At 46.4% G+C, this 15496-nt stretch overlaps 3 long non-coding RNA genes across 3 annotated transcripts; 2 read left to right on the forward strand and 1 right to left on the reverse strand.

Annotated features, from left to right (window-relative positions):
* Positions 1 to 950: 950 nt before the first annotated feature.
* On the reverse strand, positions 951 to 10411 carry LOC146768542 (uncharacterized). Its single transcript, XR_014952928.1, has 3 exons — positions 9832 to 10411; positions 8257 to 8574; positions 951 to 7653 (listed from the first exon to the last, which is right to left on the reverse strand). It is a non-coding gene; the product is annotated as an uncharacterized LOC146768542 (long non-coding RNA).
* On the forward strand, positions 6233 to 10291 carry LOC146768543 (uncharacterized). Its single transcript, XR_014952960.1, has 4 exons — positions 6233 to 6371; positions 6455 to 8826; positions 10118 to 10181; positions 10260 to 10291. It is a non-coding gene; the product is annotated as an uncharacterized LOC146768543 (long non-coding RNA).
* Positions 10412 to 10474: 63 nt separating the features above from the next.
* LOC146768544 (uncharacterized) lies at positions 10475 to 12886 on the forward strand. Its single transcript, XR_014952901.1, has 2 exons — positions 10475 to 10934; positions 12232 to 12886. It is a non-coding gene; the product is annotated as an uncharacterized LOC146768544 (long non-coding RNA).
* The last annotated feature ends 2610 nt before the right edge of the window (positions 12887 to 15496 follow it).

Below are 15496 nucleotides of genomic sequence, written 5' to 3' on the forward strand. Positions count from 1 at the left end.
ATTTTGCTTTTTTTTTTTTTTTTTTTTTTGTGGTGTAATAGTCTTTTAGAAGAATTTGGATGATTTTAAAAGTATTTTTGTTATACTTTTCATCTAATGTTGCTGGATTATTACAGATGTTTTGGAGCTTTATTTTTTTAAGTTTCATTTGGATGAATTTATGCTGGATGGTAGGACTGTGTTCTTATTTTTGGGGCAGTTGGTTGTAGATGTATTGTATGTTTTTCAAGTGAAGGTAAATCAAGGTTTGTATTTGGTTGTTAGAGGAATAGAGAAAAATGTTTTGGTGATGTTAACAGTGGTGTGTTTTTTTGGGGTTTTTGATTTATAGTAAGTCTGGTACGGTAGTGTTTAATGGTGGAGTTCTTTAAGGTATGATAGTTTATAGTTAATTCTTATTGGTTTTAGATTTGTGTGTAAGTTAGAGGAGGTTATTGAAGGGTAAGCGGGTGTTTTAGATGAGTTTTAGTGTTTCAGTTGATAGGGCATTTTTTGGATGGGAGTTAGAGTATTTTGAGTTGTTTGGTGTCGCTGGTGATGTATTGTTGAGGTGGTAAGGAGTATTTGTTGGGTTTTTTTAAAGAAGGTTTATTGTAGATAGTTTTAGATAGTTGTGGTGGGTTGCTTGATTGTTTTATGTTTTTTAGCCTTTTTGTAGTTATTTGAAATATGTTAGAGTTTTTTGGGTTTATTGAAATACTTGATTTTGAGGAAGTTCCTATTTAGAATGTATGAATTTTTTTGGCTTAAAATAAAAAATTTATATTCTAGTTATAGTGAGGATTATTTTTTTTTTTCTTTTCTTACTGCTATATTTTGTGATATTTGTGTTAGGTAGTAGTAGGGATAGCTTTACTTTTATACGTTGAAACGAGGGTAGTGCATACTGGTGTTCATAAAGGTTTAATATTTTTATGGTTCTGATGTGTTAGGTTAACGAATTTATAACGTTTACAAGACTTTTTTTTGTTTTTATTTCAATACAGGCAGGGTTTTCTTAGTTTTCAGGATTTGTTTGGCATAGATTTTAGAGGTGTAATTGAGGGGATAGGACAGGGTGTCTCTGTTAATCTATTTGGCAATTTGGATACTGGGTAAATAAAATTAATATTTTGGTAGAATTTTTGCATTTCATTAGTTTATTTATTTATGGATTTGTGTGCCTGCAGCTGTAGTGTCTCTGCTGCAACTCTCAGTATCCATTCATGTTTGTGTGCGTTAGGCAGTCCACTCGTGTACCAGCGAGTCCCCCCTGCAAGCGGCCGCAGAGCCGCTCCTTCGCTCTCCTGGGAATTCGGGGAGCGGCACGCGGCTCTACGACGAAGCCTTGATCTTTGTCACTAGAAGGTGGCACCAGGGAGCCTCAGGAGCGGCCAAGGAGTTGCTGTAAGTGGGGGAACTACTAGTGAGGGGGACCAGGGTCCACTCGAGTTTTGGGAACGCCACCTCACCTCGCCTGCTCTTCAGCCAGGCAGACCCTGCCAGGAGGGCGTGGGCGAAGCGTGCGGCCCGAGGAGCCCGGCGTTCTCAGGAGAATAATGGTGAGCAGCAGAATTGCTGGGTTGTGGCTGCTGTGCGGCTGAGATCGTACAGTGATGTTTGGTGTTCTCGATTGTAGCTGAGCACGGGACCACAGCCCGGTGACCATAGGACATTCCCCGCAGGCGAGGCAGCCTCCATTGGCACGCGACGTGGATTCTCATCCCCAGATGCCAGAGAGATAAGTGGAGGGCTAAGGCCCACAGTGGGGGTGAAAGTGGGGTGCTGGGAGGGCCTTATGAATGAGCTTTGGGAGTGGGGATGTGCAAGAAGCATCTCCTAAGGCCATCTAAAGGCAAAAAGTGTCTGTTTTGATCACAGTGCTGAGGTGCTCAGGGCAGAGCAGTTCTGGTGTGTGTCCTGTCACTTGTCTCTGGTGCACTCTGTGTTCTTTGGGTCTCTCGGTCCTTTCTTCTCCTCAAAAGCTCTCTCTCCCTGTCCTGTGTCATGGGTGTCTGCACGTATCTGTCCCACAACTGCTCTGCCCTGCTGCATAGCCTGTAATAGCACAAGTCCTGGGGACTTGAAATTTGTAATGCAGGGTGTAGTTGGGCTCTGGATTATATGGGGAGATTGACATAACATGTTTGGTGCTGTTAAGTTGTCCTGCAGCCATTTGACACTAGTCCTAACTTCCTTTCAGGTGCTGACAACTCCAATCAGTGGCAGAGAGCCCCAGTCCTGGGTGAGGGTGTTGCCATGATCAGGTCAGTCATTGTTTGCACTTGCAGGAGCAGCCTAAAGGGTGACCGTGTTACAGCAGTGTTCTTTGCCTTTATTTTTAGAAGGTCCAGGCAGATAGCAGCAGTCAAGGCCCATTGTGCTAGGTGAGCAGTGGACCAAAGCAGTTGTTTTTGCTCAGCTTTTATTTTTTGTGGAACTATAAGCATCCACTGTTGTTTGTGTGCTTTAGGGAATCCACTCAGAGTACTCATACCTCTGTCTCCACCTGGCTGATGGACCGGGTTTCATGCACGTGTGGTCTTGCCAGAAGCATTACAGGACCCTGTGACAGAGCCTTCCAATTTTGCATTTCAAGGTCCCCTCCTGGTAACCCACAGGAATGGGCAAGGAGTTGCGGTGAGGCAGGGAAGAGGAGCGAGGGTACACTTAAGTTGCAGCAGTGCCATGTCACCTTGTCTGCCCTTAACCTAGGTGTGCCTTGAGATGACTGTGTCAGAATCCAAGCACGCCTGAGGTGTGTGGCCCGATACTTCTTGGGAGACGGTGAGTAGCAGAATTGTCAGGTTCTGCCCCATGTGCTGTTAAGGTAGTGCACTGACATTTGGTTTTCTTTCTCTTGGCAGAGCAAGAGATAATAACCTGGTGACAACTGGAATTTCCCAGACAGGCAGGAGGCCTCATTCTGCACCTGATGGGGATTTGTATCCCCAGATATGTGCAAGATAAGTGGAGGGCTACCACCCACAGAGGGGATGGAAGAGAGGTGCCGGGTTGGGACTCCCCAGGAGGGGTTTTTGAGTCAGTTTTGGAGATGGGGATATCTAAGAAGTGTCTCCTAAGGCCACCTAAAGGGAAAGTGTCTGTTTTGATCAAAGTGCTGAGGTGCTCAGGGCAGGGCAGTTCTGGTGTGTGTCCCGCCACTTGTCTCTGGTGCACTCTGTGTTCTTTGGGTCTCTCGGTCCTTTCTTCTCCTCAAAAGCTCTCTCTCCCTGTCCTGTGTCACGGGTGTCTGCACGTATTTGTCCCACAACTGCTCTGTCTTCTGCATAGCCTGTAATAGCACAAGTCCTGGGGACTTGAAATTTGTAATGCAGGGTGTAGTTGGGCTCTAGATTGTATCAGGAGATTGCCTTAATATGTTTTGTGATGCTAATTTGTCCTGCAGCCATTTGACACTAGTCCTAACTTCCTTTCAAGTTGCTGACAACTCCAATCAGTGGCAGAGAGCCCCAGTCTTGTGTGAGGATTTTCCCATGATCAGGTCAGTCATTGTTTGCATTTGCAGGGGCAGCCTAAATGGTGACTGTGTTACAGCAGTGTTCTTTGCCTTTATTTTTAGGAGGTCCAGACAGGTAGCAGCAGTTAAGGCCAAGTGTGCCAGGTGAGCAGTGGACAGAAACAGTTGGTTTTGCTCAGGTCTCAATTTTTGGTGCAATTCTAAGCATTCATTCTTGATTGTGTGCTTTAGGGAATCAACTCGGAGTGTGCATACCTCCGTTACTAACTGGCTGATGGACCAGGTTTCATGCACTGTGGATCTCGCTGGAGGCATTACAGGACCCTGTGATGGAGCCTTCCAATCCTGCATTTCAAGGTCCCATCCTGGTAGCCCTGAGGAATGGCCAAGGTGTTGCAGTGAGTCGGGGAGGAATGAGATTCCACTGGTGTTTCAGCAATGCCATGTCACCTTGTCTGCCCTTAACCCAGGTGTCCCCTGCGATGACGGTGTCAGAATCCAAGCACGCCCAAAGCGTGAGGGCCAAGAACCCGGGCATTCTGAGGAGGATGGTGAGTAGCAGATTTACCAGGTTTTGGCCGATGTGCTGTTCAGATTGTGCACTGATGTTTAGTTTTCTTTCCCTTGGCAGACCAAGAGGTGACAGCTGGAACTTACCAGACAGGGAGACGGCGTTCTTCTGCACCCAACAGGGATTTGCATCCCCAGATATGTGCAAGATAAGTGGAGGGTTATGACCCACAGAGAGGCGTGATAAGCGAGGTGCCAGGTTGGGACTCCCCAGGAGGGGTTTTTCAGTCAGTTTGGAATTGGGGATGTCCAAGAAGTGTCTCCTTAGACCATCTAAAGGTGAAAAGTGTCTGTTTTGATCTTAGTGCTGAGGCATGCAGGGCAGAGCAGTTCTGATGTGTGTCCTGTCACATGTCTCTGGTGTCCTCTGTGTTGTTTGGGTCTCTCGGTCCTTGCAGATATTCTTCTCATCAAGAGCTCTCTCTCCCTGTCCTGTCCCCTGGTTTGTCACATCCTGTCCTGTGTCACGGGTGTCTGCACATATTTTTCCCACAGCTGCTCTGCCCTGCTGCACAGCCTGTAATAGCACAAGTCCTGGGGACTTGGAATTTGTAATTTGCAGGGTGTAGTTGGGCTCTAGATTGTATGAGGAGATTGACATAACATGTTTGGTGCTGTTAAGTTGTCCTGCAGCCATTTGACACTAGTCCTAACTTCCTTTCAGGTGCTGACAACTCCAATCAGTGGCAGAGAGCCCCAGTCCTGGGTGAGGGTGTTGCCATGATCAGGTCAGTCATTGTTTGCACTTGCAGGAGCAGCCTAAAGGGTGACCGTGTTACAGCAGTGTTCTTTGCCTTTATTTTTAGAAGGTCCAGGCAGATAGCAGCAGTCAAGGCCCATTGTGCTAGGTGAGCAGTGGACCAAAGCAGTTGTTTTTGCTCAGCTTTTAGTTTTTGGTGGAACTATAAGCATCCACTGTTGTTTGTGTGCTTTAGGGAATCCACTCAGAGTACTCATACCTCTGTCTCCACCTGGCTGATGGACCGGGTTTCATGCACGTGTGGTCTTGCCAGAAGCATTACAGGACCCTGTGACAGAGCCTTCCAATTTTGCATTTCAAGGTCCCCTCCTGGTAACCCACAGGAATGGGCAAGGAGTTGTGGTGAGGCAGGGAAGAGGAGCGAGGGTACACTTAAGTTGCAGCAGTGCCATGTCACCTTGTCTGCCCTTAACCTAGGTGTGCCTTGAGATGACGGTGTCAGAATCCAAGCACGCCTGAGGTGTGTGGCCCGATACTTCTCGGGAGACGGTGAGTAGCAGAATTGTCAGGTTCTGCCCCATGTGCTGTTAAGGTAGTGCACTGACATTTGGTTTTCTTTCTCTTGGCAGAGCAAGAGATAACAGCCTGGTGACAACTGGAACTTCCCAGACAGGCAGGAGGCCTCGTTCTGCACCTGATGGGGATTTGCATCCCCAGATATGTGCAAGATAAGTGGAGGGCTACCACCCACAGAGGGGATGGAAGAGAGGTGCCGGGTTGGGACTCCCCAGGAGGGGTTTTTGAGTCAGTTTTGGAGATGGGGATGTCCAAGAAGTGTCTCCTAAGGCCACCTAAAGGGAAAGTGTCTGTTTTGATCAAAGTGCTGAGGTGTGCAGGGCAGAGAAGTTCTGGTGTGTGTCCTGTCACTTGTCTCTGGTGCACTCTGTGTTCTTTGGGTCTCTCGGTCCTTTCTTCTCCTCAAAAGCTCTCTCTCCCTGTCCTGTGTCACGGGTGTCTGCACGTATTTGTCCCACAACTGCTCTGCCCTGCTGCATAGCCTGTAATAGCACAAGTCCTGGGGACTTGAAATTTGTAATGCAGGGTGTAGTTGGGCTCTGGATTGTATCAGGAGATTGCCTTAATATGTTTGGTGCTGTTAAGTTGTCCTGCAGCCTTTTGACACTAGTCCTAACTTCCTTTCAGGTGCTGACAACTCCAATCAGTGGCAGAGAGCCCCAGTCCTGGGTGAGGGTTTTCCCATGATCAGGTCAGTCATTGTTTGCATTTGCAGGGGCAGCTTAAAGGGTGACCGTGTTACAGCTGTGTTCTTTGCCTTTATTTTTAGGAGCTCCAGGCAGTTAGCAGCAGTCAAGGCCAAGTGTGCCAGGTGAGCAGTGGACAAAAGCAGTTGTTCTTGCTCAGGTTTCAGGTTTTGGTGCAATTGTAAGCATCCATTGTTGTTTGTGTGCTTTAGGGAATCCACTCAGCGTATGCCAAGCCCTTGTCACCAACAGCTGATGGCCTGGATTTTCTGTGCTTGTGAGCTCTTGGGAAGTATTGCAGGACTCTGTGATGAAGCCTTGAAATTTTGTATTTCAAGATTGCATCAGGGTTGCCTTTGGCAATGGCTGAGAAGTTGCGGTGAGTCGCCGAGGTAGGGAGGGGGAGCCAAGGTCCACTCGTGTTTCAGCAATGCCGAGTCTCTTTGTCTCTTCTTAACCCAGGCAGACCCTGCGATGACGGTGGCAGCCTCCGAGCCTGGCCAAAGTGTGTGACCCGAGCATTCTCTGGAGAATGGTGAGTAGCAGGATTGCTGGGTTTTGTCCATTGTGCAGCTAAGATCATGCAGTGATGTTTGGTGTTCTCGATTGTAGCTGAGCACGGGACCACAGCCCGGTGACCATAGGACATTCCCCGCAGGCGAAGCAGCCTCCATTGGCACGCGACATGGATTCTCATCCCCAGATGCCAGAGAGATAAGTGGAGGGCTAAGGCCCACAGAGGGGGTGAAAGCGGGGTGCTGGGAGGGCCTTTAGGATCAGCTTTGGGGGTGGGGATGTGCAAGAAGTGTCCCCTTAGGCCAGCTAAAGGGAAAGTGTCTGTTTTGATCACAGTGCTGAGGTGCTCAGGGCAGAGCAGTTCTGGTGTGTGTCCTGTCACTTGTCTCTGGTGCACTCTGTGTTCTTTGGGTCTCTCGGTCCTTTCTTCTCCTCAAAAGCTCTCTCTCCCTGTCCTGTGTCACGGGTGTCTGCACGTATTTGTTCCACAACTGCTCTGCCCTGCTGCATAGCCTGTAATAGCACAAGTCCTGGGGACTTGAAATTTGTAATGCAGGGTGTAGTTGGGCTCTAGATTGTATCAGGAGATTGACGTAACATGTTTGGTGATGCTTAGTTGTCCTCCTTCTGCCAGGCCCTGAAGGACTCCCCCTTCCCCCCCAGATCTTCATTGGGAAATCCCCCTGACCCCTGCGACCCCCCAAAACGATCCCCCAGGGATCCACCTTGAACTCTCTGGGACCCCCTGAATAGTCCCCAGGGATCCCTGAGAATCCCCAGTGGCCCCCAGGACACCCTGGGCCGCCTCCCCAGACCCGCTGGGGCCCCTCCCGGTGTGACAATTGAGAGACCCCCTCAAGCACTCCATGCCCCCCTTCCGGAATCCATCTGGGACCTCCAACCCCCAGAGTGGCACCCCTGGGACCCCCACATCCCTTCCCGCCCTCCCCGAGAACCCTCAGAGCCTTCCCATAGTGGCAATAAAGGCTCAAAGCAGTTACAGAACCACTTCTACTGTGTCCAGTACCTGCACTGGGAACACTGGGAGGGACACTGGGAAAATCAGGAGGGAAGCGGGAACATTGGGTAGCACACTGGGAGGGAACTGGGGCAGCTGGGAGGACTCGGGGACTCCTGGAAGCGATCTGCCATGGAAAAGGAGACAAAGGGAGCTGATGTCATCCCAGAGCCACAGGATATTCCATACTGAGACCCCGGGGCCACCCAGGACCACGGCAAGGGCAGCCAGGCCAAGAGCCAGGGGCAGCTTTGGTGTGGGAGGCATCTGGCATCCCATTCGGAATTTCAGGAGGCCCAGTGGTGGGCACAGGGCCATGAGCACAAACACCTGGGAAAGAAAACTCGCCAGTCCAGGTTCCTGATGTCAGTTTGTAGGGCTCCCTTGGGACTCTCAGGGCAGCACAAGTTTGAGGCGGGGACAGCTTTGGTCTGGGATACGTTCTTTGATATTTGGATTTTGTGAAGTCAGGGGCCAGCTGAGGGCCAGGGGCACCTGGGCACATACTCTGGCCCTTTTCCATGGGAAAGAAAACTCACCAGTCCTGGTTCCTGATGTCAATTTGCAAGTTGTACTTGGGATCTTCAAGGCAACTCCTCATCGACATGAGGGCAGCTTGGGTCCACAACACCTCCTTCTTCATTCAGATTTTCAGGGGGTGGCCCTTCTTTCGGGGCCCCTGGCTCTTGGACTCTGTTGCTGGCCCTATTCTCTGTGAAACACCGCTCACCCTCTACACTTCCTGATGTTGGTTTCGAGGAGGTGCTTGTCTCTTCCAGGGCAGGCAGAACTCTTGCTGGCAGCAGTTTTGCTCCAGGATTAATCCTGTGCCATTCAGAACGAAAAGATGTTGAAAGTCACTTGGGGCCACAGACCTCGTGACCTGACCTCTGCCCTTTTTCCCTGTAAAACCAACCTCACCCTCCCTGTGTGTTGATGTCTGTTCACTCAAGGCGTGCTGCTCTCCAAGGGCTGTGGGAGTTTCTGGTGTCGGCAGGTGTGGTCTGTGAGAAATCATTCGCTGTTTGCAATTTTGGAAGCGCAATTCCTGTTTGGCCAGGGGAAAGACTGTTAATTATCTTTGAAATGAAAATCTGGCACCCCATTGTTTAAGGGTCTGGCAAGGGGCTGTGTAGGGGAGGGAACACCCCACAGGACCTTTCTTCACCTCATCCCTCACTCCTAGGTGTAGCAGCTCCCTGCGTGAGCAGCTGCTTTCAGTGCAGCTACCTGGGCACACCTGCCAGGAGCTATGGTCGGAACATCCAGCAGGGACCAGGGAGCAGCCGGACCCACCCAGGCACGGAGCGTCCCTTGGAGAAAATGCCAAGGGAAGAGCCCTCTTGCCAAGGGGCAGCACCTGAGCAGGCCAGGCAGCATGTGGGGTTCCACGGGAGAGCTTTCAACTTTCCCCTTTTATTATGTCAGTCCTCCCCTAGAACCCCCAGACCTTCCACAGCACTCCCAGAAAAAAGAGGGGTTATGGAGAGAAAAGGGGTTTCAAGTATGGGAAAAAGCTTCCTTTTCCGTCATTTCTTGCGTTCAAATAATGAGGAAACGCACTTCCCCTGCAATTTTAATGGTCTCATTTGAAAGAGTCCCTGCCTTTTCTATGCTGTTAGGGGTGCTAATTGACAGGGAATCCCCATATTCCATTTTTTTCCAGTTTAAATAGAGGGGGAAAACCTTGACAGTGTCGTTTATGGGTTTGAATTAAGAGTAACCATTTTTGTTGTCCTAAGGCTTAAATTGAGGGGGAAGCCCAGCTATCTCTCTTTCTTAAGGGTTTGGATTGAGGGGAAAATCCCTCTGTCTTCATCACTGGAGAGATTTAAAGTGAGGAAAGCCTCTCTTTTCCCAGTATTCAAGGGATTAAATGAAAGGGCAGAAGCCATTTATTTGCCACGGTATCCATTTCAGTGGAGGTAAATTCCCCATTTCCTCATTTTAAGGGATTCACTTGAAGGAGGCTCTTTTAAAATGATTTTTCAGCATTTAAAACTACCTTTCAGGGCACTTCTTTCTGTGCCCTAGGACTAAGTACCTCAGAGAAAGGCAAGCCTAGCACATACTTAACCTTTATGCTGCCCAGGAGCCTATTATTTTTCTTATTTATAATGTAGTTAGTCCTAATTAGTAACCCCAAGAAGAAGACTTAGACTGTTCATATAATTAGTATTTTTCTCCACCCTTAGTCTCATGTTGAGCACTACTTAGTAGTCACTGAGGAATAATTATGTAAGTTAACAGCAAATTACCCAACTTATCTAGATATGCTGCCTAAAAACAAAGTTTTATTTCTTACCAGTTTTTTTGCCCTTTCGCTCCAAGTAGTTGTAGAAAAAAGAGCTGTCATTTCCCTGAAGAGTTTCCTTCTATATCCAGCCCTTTATTCCCCTTGAATTCAAGCCAGAGGAGCCGAACAGCTGCAGCTGCTCTGAGGGCTTTTCTACTCGGTGGGGTTTGCCCCTTCCCTTTTCCTGGGTGCCACGGGAATGAGCGGCGGGCCCAATCAGGGTATATTAACCCCAGCCTTTGCTAAGGGGCTTCATTCCCTCAGCCATTTCACACTAGTCCTAACTTCCTTTCAGATGCAGACAGTTCAAATCTGTGGCAGAGAGCCCCAGTCCTGGGTGAGGGTGCTGCCATGATCAGGTCAGTCATTGTTTGCATTTGCAGGGGAAGCCTAAAGGGTGACCGTGTTAGAGCAGTGTTCTTTGCCTTTATTTTTAGGAGGTCCAGGCAGATAGCAGCAGTCAAGGCCCTGTGTGCCAGGTGAGCAGTGGACAGAAGGAGTTGTTCTTGCTCAGGTTTCAGGTTTTGGTGCAATTGTAAGCATCCACTCTTGGTTACTTTGTTTTATTTTAGGCAGTCGTCTTGCAAGATGTCTCTGGTCCGGATGTCGGGATGTCCAAGGCCAGGTGGGTGCAAGTGTAAGGTCTGGGTGGGTGTGCTTTTCAGGTCAGGGGGATGTTGTTTTCACAGTATCTCAGTGTGGGTTGTTTTGCTTTGTTTTTTTGCAGGTGCTGTCGCTGCCCTAGCTGTGTGAAGGAACAGAGGCGAGCGGGTGAGTTGGCATTTTGGCACAGTGACTCACAGGTGACCCTTATGCAGCAGCATGCTAAGTGTGTACCTTTTTGTTTTTCAGGTATCCTCCAGGCAGCTTGTGGAGTCAAATTAAGACTTCAGGTGAGCCGGGGCAGCGGTGTGTCGGAGTTTCGGGGATTCCTCTTTTCGTGGGCACTAGTTGCATTTTCTGTTTTGTCTTAGGTACCCTGAGGAGGAGCGTAGCTGAAGTTTGGAAACGGCAGCACCGAAGCTGATGCAGAGAACGTCTCGCCGTCCACATCCAACTGACATTGGATTCCATCCGGTTGTCTTGCAAAAGCCAAGTGCTGGGGCCAGTAGGTGGGAGATGGGGGGAAAACCTTTACTATCACAGGAGGCTATTTGATGTTAGCTTGGAGAATAGGCCCATAGTGGGACGGGCCCCTCGGGAGCAAAGGGAGAGGGTTTCTCCTCAGCCCCCCCAGAGTCTTCGCTGGGCAGGGCAGTTCCGATCCCTCTCTGGTTCTCGTGACGTTCGCATCGGCGGCCTTCTTTGACTCTTGACGTTGTCGTGGATCTTTTCACCATAGGAGCCCGCCTTCATGTCTGGAGCTATAGCTACAGTCACCCTGTAGTCATTTCTTCCTTCTCTAGGCCTACTGAGCTTCTTAGGCTTCCTCTTAAGTGCTTTGGCACTAACATCTTGAAAGGAGTTGCATGTCATCATCAAGTGCTACTGCCCTAGGGCTTTCTTTTCTTTGGCATCATCAGCCCATGGCTCATCTTGGGCTAGGAATCTTGGGTCCATAAGGTGAAATTGCCAGGCAGTTTCCACTTGTGTCCGTGTCACGTTGTCTGTGTCCGTGTCACGTTGTCTGTGTCATAGGCCTTTGCTACATCTCCATGCTTTAGCAACATCATTTTGTGCCGTATTGGCCATATTTTGCTCACGTACCTTCCCGGATATCAATTATTCTGGCATTTTTACATATTCACTTTTTGGGTCCGGACGATGTACACGAGATGTTCTCATCCATCTTCATTCTCAGTTTTGGTAGCCCTTCTCATGGACTTCCGTACGGAGCTTATTAGCCCCTCATCACCTGACCACAGTAGTTCCGTAGCATCTGCCTTCTCAAAGGATATAGGGCTCAAAAATTAGTCTTCTGGAGAATTATATCAAGTCCCCACTTATCTTGTATCTCTGTCAGCTTACGTTGTATGCACTTATGATGCACCTACCTGTGTCGGCTTCTATTGTATGTGCGTATGTTGCGCCTACCTATGTTAGCTTATGTTGTTTGTGCTTACACTGTATGTACCTACGTTGCCTTATGTTGTTTGTGCTTATACTGTACGTACCTACGTTGGCTTATGTTGTTTGTGCTTATACTGTATGTACCTACGTTGGCTTATGTTGTTTGTGCTTATACTGTATGTACCTACATTGGCTTATGTTGTATGCACCTCTGTTGTGGCAATTATGATCGGAGCTGCCTTGCCCGGGCAAGTAGTCACGCTCAGGTAGAGCAGTTATAAAGCTTTGCCGTTCATCTGTTCTCTACGGGGTTTGGGGTACAACACTGATGGGCCCAGAGTTGGTATAGCTCCTAGCTCTCAGATAGTCAGTCACTGATCGCCTCCCCTTGTCTCGTAGGTCCCCGGGTCCCTACAGAATTTCCTGGAATCTACCATTTGACATGGAGGTCCTGCGGTCAGAAGAAGCGTTTAAGCATATTCTTCAGTGCAGCGTTTCACGTAAGGGTGGCAGCCAGCGTGTCAGCAGAAGAATGTGTGAGAGTGTGACTGTCTGTGTCTGTCTGTGAGAGTTTGTGTGTGCTTGTGTCTGCAGCTGTGTGTGTGTGTGGAGCAGATACAACCTTGTGTGTATGGCCTTTGCCTTTCAGGGGGGGTTTTCATCAGGCAGGAGGATTTTTTGGGAGTCTCCGGAGCGAGTTGCCGTGAATGTGAGTTTGTGCGTAACGCGAAGGGGGCGTGCACGTCGGCGGAGCGTTTTGCGCCGTTTTTGTTCCGGGTGCGTCATAACAATAAAAGCGTTGTGGACTTTTCTGAAATGGAGACACGGTTATATTGTGTCAATATGTATTTGGCTTGTAGTACATTATATTGTTCTGTCTTTGCAGTTGTTCCTATCTTTTGATGTATTTTGCTGTATGTAAATTGGACTTGTACTTTTGTGCCTAGGTATGATGTATTCTTTGTTGTATTTGTCTCTGTACTTGCATTTGTATGCATTGTTTCCCTGTGTATTGCTGAAGTTTAAGGGAATAAAGATTAATCAGCCCTAATAATGATGCCTCTTACCCTCTGCCCTGCCCACCATTCATCTCCTGTCTTTCTTTGGTGTGGTTGAGTCCTATCATTTTCACCCTTTTTCTCCCTTTGCCTCTTACTTTCCTCTTTAGTCTATTCCTCACTTTATCCTTCCATGTGTAACTCTTTGTCTCTGGCTGTGTTTTCCTTTGTTTCCATTTCTAACACATCTCTATGTTTCTCTAACCCTATTTCCTTCTCACCCTATTTTCTTCCATTCCTCTACATGTATTTCCCCATGTCTCTTTGTCTGTCTCTTTCAATCTAGGTTTCACTATGTTTTCTTCTTTTTTTTTTCTTTGTCAGCCTTTGTCTTTCTAACACTTGCTATCATTGTCTTTGTCTCTGACCCTTTTTCCTTTTCTGTCCAACTTTAACTTTTTTGTCTAACTCTCTATTTCTTTCTCTCTTGAACCCTACCTTGTGTTCAGTCTCTCAATTTGTTTTCCTGTAGGTTTTCAGCTCTATTTCTTCTTTTTCTTGTCTCTCTATTTGCTTTTCTCTTTCATTTCAAGTGCTTCCTTTTCTGTTTGTCTTTCACTCTTTTTCTCTTTACCCCACCTTTCTTTCCTCTTTCTCTGCCTTTCTCTTTCCAATCTGACTTTTTTGGTTTTTCTTTTTATCTCTGACTCTTATTTTTCTTGCTCTGTTTTCTTCTTACTCTCTCCTCTTCATTTTTTTTTTCTCACTCTCTCCTCTTTCTTCTCACTCTCTCCTCTTTCTTCTCACTCTCTCCTCTTTCTTCTCACTCTCTCCTCTTTCTTCTCACTTTCTCCTCTTTCTTCTCCTTCTTCCTCCCTTCTCTTTTTCTTCCTCTTACTCTCTCCTCCTCTCTCCTCTTCTTCTTCCTCTTAGGCTAAATACTTGTATCAGACATTTTAAACAGGTCTTTTATACAGAAGTGAATACATTAAAAGAGAAAGGAAAAGAAAATAACTGGTAATATATTTCAAAAGTCAAACCAGTATTTAATTTCTGCATCAAGTATTGCAATCAAAGACACCTAAAAGTTTCACCTTTCCATAAAATCAAGGTTTTAGTTAGTGAGATGGTGGTTTACTTATTTAGGTGGTTGTTTTTTGTCCTTCTAACAGCTTGTATTTTTAACTGTTCAGTCCATCAGCAGACAGACACCCTGTCCATCTTAACATAGGCTAAGATGGCCATAAAAATAGTGCAGGTGATGACATTGGTTAGCAACCTTTTCTTCTTCATCATCATCATCTCACATTAACAAAGAGAGACGAAAGGCACAAGGAATTCAAATTATTAGCTTTGAGAACTGAAATAAAAATCTTCTTTCCACAATTAGCCTACATATAGTGGCATTAGAAATACCACTTTAAGTTCTGAAAGTACTGGAAGGAATTTATACCCAAAGGATCCTAATTCTTTGGTAAGTCAAAGCTGCCATTTGTACCTGTGAACAGTATCACTTGGAGAAAATGCAACACTTAGGAAGAGTTTTAATTGTTTTTTTCATTACTTGACTCTGTCATTTTTTTCTGAAGTTTTTACAGCTTCTTGCATTCAAATGAAGGAAGATTAAGGCTGGATGGTTAAGGTTGTAATGCAGCATTTCAAAGTAATATTAGTGAAGATGTACTAGAAACTGCATTGCTTAGAAACCTATTATTTCAATAATCCTTTCTCAGAACTTCACAAAGGTCCTTTTATTGTGTCTCTGATAAATAAAATGTGATTTCTATTTAGAAAGAATTAAGGTAGTGAAGACTAACTGGAGAAGAACATGCAACCTTATAGATACTGAGGCAAAAAATAAAGCAAAATGGTTAGTTGCTGGTTCCAACTGGTATTTTTAAGTCTGTACGGCTAAGCATCTCTATCTTATATTTGTGATCTTTCTGCAATTTTGTATTTATGGGGTTTATGCCTGTTCAGAGTAATTAGTGTTGTTTACATTAGAACAAATACTGAAATACAAAAAATGAAAAGTTATTGGCAAATGGGATACAGAGTAGCAAATCTGGAAATTAGACGCTGCTGATATTTATCTGTAATGAAATTTGGCATAGGACCAGCAATAGCCAGAAGTAGGTAGAATATCCTGTGATACAGCATCTGAAATTCATCAAAACCCCCCTCCAAATTACCTTCAGTATTGTAAAAGTTTCCATTCTTTTTATTATTTGTACTTTATTAGAGGCATCTTGTCAGTACTACTTTTTCTTAGCCTTATCCGGAGATGCTTTCTTATGTCTGACTCCTGAAAGCCTCTGTGCAGAACCAGAGTTCTGCAGAGCTTTTTCCCCTGTATTCCTTCCCTTTTCTGTCTTCCCAAAAGCTTTTGGGATTTTGGCTTTTACACCATAATTTACTTAATTGCCTTTTCGTGTCAGATAATTCTTATGCATATAACATCTCATTTTTAACTACCTGCTTGGTATTGCTACAACATCAAAGAATTTATAAAATTATTCTTTGTTCTCTTATTAGATTTTTTGCTTTGTCCTTACAGAATCTTCTCTGATAAATAGAAGTGGTAGTGCTTTTTATTTACCGCCTTAATTTCCTGCAGTAAAAAAACACTCTATGTTCATTAATCATTCAACGACAAAGGATATTCT

Source organism: Lonchura striata, chromosome 1 (assembly GCF_050655825.1).
Source record: "Lonchura striata isolate lonStrDom1 chromosome 1, ASM5065582v1, whole genome shotgun sequence".
Lineage (NCBI taxonomy): Eukaryota > Metazoa > Chordata > Aves > Passeriformes > Estrildidae > Lonchura > Lonchura striata.